We start from the raw sequence: 6893 nt of genomic DNA, 5'->3' as shown, positions 1-6893 counted from the left end.
GGGCTCCTGTAACGAATTACCACAGACTTGGTGGCTAAAACATCAGAAATTTATTTTCTCACAGTTTGAATGTCTGAAAGCCAAAATCCCTGTCACTGGGCTGAGATCACGATTCAAACCATGCTCCTTCTGGTAGAGACTCTAGTCCTTGCGTCTAACAGTTAGTTTCTGGTGGCTGTCGACATTGCCGGATTGTGGCCACAGGACTCCTGCCTCTGCCTCCGTGGTCACGTGGCTGCCCCTTCCGTGTGTACCAAATCCTCCTCTGCCTATCCCTCATTAGGACACTAATGACTGGATTTGGGGCCCACCTGGATAATCAAAAATAACCTGTCCAAGTAACAATCTTTAGTCACATCTGTGAAGTACAAAAATTTGCAAGTTCCAAGGATTAGGACCTGAAATCTTTGGGGGTCACTGTTCAGCCTACTATACCACTCTCTTCCCAGTAAGTTTGTCATTAAATTTGATAACGTGGCCTACTGGTTCCTCATCCTTGAACAAATTACATTAATTGGAGTGAAATTTCTCAGCCTCAGCACTATTAAAATTTAATCCCCATCATCAATATTTTCTCCATTGATTTCTTAAATCCAGACCTGTGCTCTCCAATACAGCAGCCACTGGACAATTTGTTGAACACTTGAAATGTGGCTGGTTTGAACTGAGATGTACTTTAAGTGTCAAATACACACCAGAATTTGAAGTTAGTATGAAAATAAAGAATGTAAAATAAATCCTGAGTTACTTTATATTAATTACATGTTGAAATGACAATATTTTGGACATACTGGGTTAAATAAAATACACTTTAATTTCACTTGTTTCCTGTTACTGTTTTAAATCTGGCTACTCATAGATGTGAAATTACGTATGTGGTTTGCATTCTCTCCCTATTGGATGGCACTGGTCTAGAAAGTCCTCAAATCCAGCCTGATCTGTGGTGTTTGCCAGTTTCCATGGTGTAAACACTCCTCTAGTGGCTGATTGAAAGCTGTCAACATAAAGTCATTGAACGTGGAGTTGTGAAGAGGTGGACAGAAGAAGCACACTATTTATTGCACAGTTATCTCCCCCAGACAGAGACAACAGGTGCAAGGAAAAGAAAGTGTAGAGAGATGAGCAGAATGTTGTAAAATAGAAAGTGCTTAGTTCTGGATATTACCTTTGTTTTTAACATGATTTTATATAATTCTCAATAATGACCTTAACAACTGAATCACAAAAATTCCAAAAATTTTATTTTACTTAAAATTGGCTCCTGTGAGTGGCTTCCCAAGGGAGGGTTTTGAGCAGAGGACGTGATCAGACTTAGGATCCCTCAGGCTGCTGTTGTTGAGGACAAGTCGAAATCATTAAGAGATTGGCATTGGCATTAGCAAGAGATTAAGGGGCTCCAAACTGAAGAGCTGTGGCCTACTGGCAGGGTTGAAGCCACTGGGTGGTGTGAGGGGTCCTCCAGCTACGTGTCTGGGTGCTCACCGGTGCAGTTCTCCCTGTGCCCACAATGTGGCAGCAGAATCTAGGTGACAGTGCTTCAGAGTGGAGCAGGGGACAGCTGTCCCTTGGCTTGGATGGGGAGCTAAGGCCCCAGAGGCAAGAACTTAGGTTCCTCAGTGCTTCTGCCCTGTTTGGCAGGGTTAATTGGTGTGTGGAGGAGGAGAGACCCAACCCACCAGGGTATGTTCCCATGAACCTTTGCACGTGCCAATGCCCTCTGCTTTGGGCAACTTCCACTGGAGGCTACCTTCTCTGGCCCCCTATCCAGTTTCCTCAGGGCTGCCTCTGGGCTCCCCAGACCCCTGGCTTCCTTCAGCACAGTCCATAGTGTGCTGTGTGGTCCCAGCACTTCCACTCCAGGCTGGGACACTAGGACCCAACTCCTCCCTCTTCCTGGACTCTCATTGTGAGTGCAGCCCTTTACAAGCTGTCCCAATTTATTCTCACCGCAACCTTTAATACCTTACTTGGGGCCTGGGCCCAAATCCAACTCTGCTACGTACTAGCTATGTGACTTTGGGAAGATTACTTAACCTCTCTGATCTTGGTTTCTTCCTTTGTACAATGGACATAGGACTAAATGAACGACTACAGGGCCTGGCACAGACTAAATGCTCAGTGTTAATAAATGGTAGCAATTAATATTTTCCCCCATTCTGCAGATGAGTAAACCGAGGCCTAGAAAAATGAAGTAGCAGAGGCAGGATTAGAATTTGGGGCCACAGACAGGAATGAAGCACAGATAGGCCTGTGACAGTGTCAACCTGGAGCATCAAACCTGACAGTCCCTGCAGGGGACGGGTGCACCTGAATCACCAGGTCCTATGGCCCAGTAGGAGCTAGAAAAAAAAGCACAACTCAGGATCTAGGCTCAGGGGGAGTGTCAGGAGCATCAGGGCTGAGTCCTGTATCCAGAGAAGGACCACTGGCTGGAGGTCTAGAGACCAGTCACTTCTCTTTGAGCCCGCATCTTCCCTTGTAAAATGAGGATAGGCTGGGTCTGCTCCACCATTCTTCCTATCTGGCCTTTCTTTCACTGAGGCCCAGCACACTGTTCACCTTCTGGGGACTGAGGGCCCCCACATCCACCGGCCTCTTGCCTATCTAAACCCTAAGAACACCCTGAGAGCCAGCTTCATTCACCATGAAGGATGAGGTGCTCACTCCTCTCCTACCCCTGGGCCCAGACTCCCCAGTGACCTCCCAGTCGACTCCCCACCCGCTTTTCTCCCTCATTTCCTTCCACCCCAGGCCCTGCCCACCCCCAGCCCACACTCCACTCCAGGAATCCTAGGGCTGCCTGGCCCCCGGGGGAAGCAGCCAGGAAGAAGCTGCGTGTGTGGTTTGGGCAGCAGAGGAGGGTCGTGGCCTCGGCCGGGATCTGGGCCAGCTCCTGGAAGGCAGGGCCTGCCTCCCTCAGTCAGGTTTTCCTCCCACCCCCTCGCTGCCCCTACTCTGCCTCCCTTTGGGGCTTTCCCATGTCACCCTTCCCTCCTTCCCTTCTTAGGTGGCCTTGGGCAAGTCACTTCTCTACCCTTAGCTTCCATTTACTGTCTGTAAAGTGGGATCTTCCTTTGTACCTCCCTCCAGCGTGGCTGCAAAGATACAAGCAGATAAAACACAGATATGGCATTTATTGGGGCGTCTGCCTCTGAGGAAGTCCTTGATGCACGCCAGCCTGGCTCGGGGATACCCCTGTTACCCACCCGCTTCTCCACATGCCGTCCACCGCCATTTCCTATGAACTTGACTCCTAAACAATGTGGATGATGATTATTTGTGTTTTATATTAAAAAACATTTTTTTAATGTTTATTTTTGAGAGAGAGAGAGAGAGAGCACAAGCAGGGGAGAGGCAAAGAGAGAAGGAGGCTCTAAGTTGAGCTATCAGCACAGAACCTGATGAGGGGCTTGAACTCACGACTGCGAGATCATGACCTGAGCCAAAGTCAAAAACTCAACCGACTGAGCCACCCAGGTGCCCCACTGTGTTTTATATTTTTAATAAAATATTTCAAACACACTGAAAAATACTTAAGCTGACAGAGAAGCCACAAGAGCACCTACCACACATATTAACATTTTGTCTTAATGGCTTCAGATCTTTTTAAATATGTATGTTTTAATGTGTTAAATACCTACTGTGTGCCAGGCACTGTTATGGGTACTGGGGACACAGCAATGAACAATGGCATTAAAAACCACCAAGACCGTATTAGGGAGCTCATTCTCAAGCTGGGGAGACAATATCCACATAAAGAAGTCAAATAGGTAGTGAGTGGGAAGAGGTCATCAGAAGAATCAGGCAGAGAAGGGCATCAGGAGTAAGGGAAATAGGCTTCTTTGAGCAAATATCATTTAAGTTAAAAGTAACTTACTCCTGGCTCGTTTGTGAGGGGTTTGGCTAAGTGAAAACCTGGGGGCAAAGTGTTCCAGGCAAGGAATCAGTAACTGCAAAGGTCCTGAGGCAGAAGCACATCCAGCACATTTGAAGAACAGTGAGGCAGCCAGAGGGTCCTAGGGAGAGTCCTAAAAACAGGTGGCTCACTAGGTATAGAACCTGCCCCATGCTTGACTCCTACTTTGAATCATCTCATTTAGTCCACAGTCTATTTTACAGAGGAGGAAACTGAGGCCCAAGGTGGACAAGTGTCTTACCTGGGGTCATCCAGTTAGCAAGATGTCTTGGGGTTTGAAGCCAGACCGAAGTCTCATTTTAGAGCTGGGCCAGGGCCCTGGAGTGCCCTAGGAGGAGGCGGGAGAAGGGAGAGGCCACCCCACCCAGGAAATGCCTAGAAGGGAGCAATCCACCCCTGGCCTGAGGTTGACCCGAAGCTGGGAGATCCAAAGGAGGAAACTGCTTTCCCTTCAGTGCTCCCAGGAAGGTATGGGGGGTGCCTGAGATCATTGAAGATCCTGTGCTCAAGCCCTTGCCTGGGCTCCCCTGAGCCTGTTTCCTGCATCAAGTGATGAGCCTAGTGGCCTGGCCCTATTGCCTTGGGCTATTGTAGTAATCACAGGCCTGTTCCCAACCAGGCTCTTGGGGGAGGGGAGAGACAGAGTCATTAGTGCCCCAGACCCTCCCAGCCTGGGATGGTACCTTCTCCGGTGCCATTCATGGGCTGGGCAAGTCTGCCCAAGTCTCGGTTTACCCGTTTGTACTTCCGTGTACCCATTTAACCCCCTTCAAACTGATCAGATGAGGCCAAGCTGGGCTTGAGTCACCCGAGAAAGGGCTGTTTTAAAATCCACATTCTGGGGGCTCACTCCAGGGGCATTCACATCTGGGGGACCCAGAATCTGCATTGTTAACAAGCATGGGGGTGAGTTCTGACACCATGAATGCCTCCTTGCCATGGGACCCTTCTCTGTCCACCCCCAGGTCTCTCTTCCTGTGAAACTCCTCATGCATTACAGGCAAGCTTGAATTTCCCCCTTCCTCCAGGACACCTCCTTGGGTCAGATGCCACTTCTGGGCTCCCACAGCCCCCGTGTGTCTCCCATCATGGTACAAGGTGGTCACGGTTTCCACTCAGCCCGGTCCCCCACCCCCTGCAATTGTGAGCTGGGGGTGTGGTGGGGAGGCAGGGCTGCTTACTGCCTGATGACTAAGTCCCCTTTCAAAGACAGAAAGATGGAAACTGAGGAGGGCAGGGACTTGCCCAGGGTGATAGAGGGGAAGAGCTCAGATAGCAATTAGCAAGAACTCTCTGAACTGCTACCACTCAACATGGCTCTTCCTGTCTGCCTGGAGCTTTCTAAGGGCTTTACAAGTCCTAATTCAATTCATCTTCACAACAACCCTTTGAGGTAGGTACTAATAGTCTCCACATTTTCACAGGTGAGGAAACAGGCACAGAGAGCTTAAGTAACTGGCTCCAGGCCACACAGCTTGTAAGTGATGATGCCGGGGTTGTAAATTGACAACGCTTCCCTTTGTGAGGCTCTCCTTTTGCAGAGGAGGCAACTGGGGCTCAGGGCTTGTCACTCAACCAGTGGCAGGGTGGCAGGGACCAGAACCCAGGCCTCTGAGTTGCCTGAGCTGCCTGTGTTGGGGGTGGGATGGGCAGTGGCCGGAGGGATCTGACCCTTCTGTCCAGCCAGCTCTGCCCACAGCTCGGGTCAAAGCTCTCCCCTGGCCTTTGCCCATCTATCTTAACTTCCTCAACTGTAAAGTGGGGAATACGGCTTCCTCCACCCTCACCCGTAAGTTGAGAGTATGAAGTCATCTGAAACTAGGAAAGGTTTGGGAATAGTGCCTACCATAGTAGGTGCTCCTAAGATTTGTTGTTCTGATCACCTCGCTGCTCCCCCACCAGCTCCTCTTCCAGATGCAGCCCCAAGGGCGTGGGCGGGCCGGGAGCGGAGCGGTGCGGGGGGAGATGGCCAGGCCCCTGTTGCTTGGCAGCTACCTCAGGGTCAAACGTCAGGCTGCTGGGGTTGGGGCCGGGTCCACCTGCCCCACCGGGGCTTCTGGGAACTCCTCCGTTCTGCCCAGCCCTGAGCCCGGGCAGCCTATGATCCTCAGCCTTGGAAGGAAAGGTTCAGCCTTGAGGCCATCGTCCAGATGAGAAAAGGCGGCCTGGGAGGTGGGTGGGGACAGGCCGATTGTCCCTCTGAGAGTGGAGGCGGGGTGCAGCTTTGTTTATACACTGTTCCCTGTGCAGGGGAGGCCCTTCCCCCATCTGGGAACAGCCCAAATCCAATCTCAGGATCTTCCCAAATGTCACTTCCTGAGGAAGGGCCTCTTACTTACCTGCCCCTGTCCTTACCTGATGGCCCTCCTAAGGATCCGGTGCTGCCACACGTAACCTTGGAGTTTGGATGCTGAAGGATGTGTAGGAGTTCCCCAGGGGCTATGCGCTGAAGAGGGCATTCCTGACTGACCACCCAGCCAGGGTAAAAGCATGGCGGGGGAGGTGTTCTGGCCCACTGGGGTACAAAGCGGTGTCCCGTGAAACTGTAAATATAACTTGGCAATCACTAGACCATAGCGTAGATGGGGAAACTGAGGCTGAGGGGGTCAGGGAATTGCCCCAGTCAGAACTCTCCTGGCTTTCGGGACGGGTCTGCCTCATTACCCGAGTAAGCACGTCGCTCCTCGTTGGAGGAAGGAAAACGCTTCCTCCAAGTTCGGGAACACTAGCCGGCCCCCTCCAAAGCTCGTCCCCAGCCGCCCACGCAGGAGGCCTGGCTCAAGGACTACAAGTCCCAGCAGGCCCCACACCGCAGCGCATGCTCGGCGAGAGTACCTTCGCGAGCCCTGTCGAACCCGGGGGCCCAGTCTTCCCCCATTGTCTGGCCCGCAGGGGCGGGGCGGGCGGCGTATGGGCACACCTATTGGTCGGGCAGCACATCGGTTGCGCTCTGCGCCCACCTCCGTGCAGGCCCCGC

The sequence above is a fragment of the Lynx canadensis genome, chromosome E1 (genome assembly GCF_007474595.2).
Source record: "Lynx canadensis isolate LIC74 chromosome E1, mLynCan4.pri.v2, whole genome shotgun sequence".
Classification (NCBI taxonomy): Eukaryota; Metazoa; Chordata; class Mammalia; order Carnivora; family Felidae; genus Lynx; species Lynx canadensis.
Note: the sequence above shows the minus strand (reverse complement) of the source record.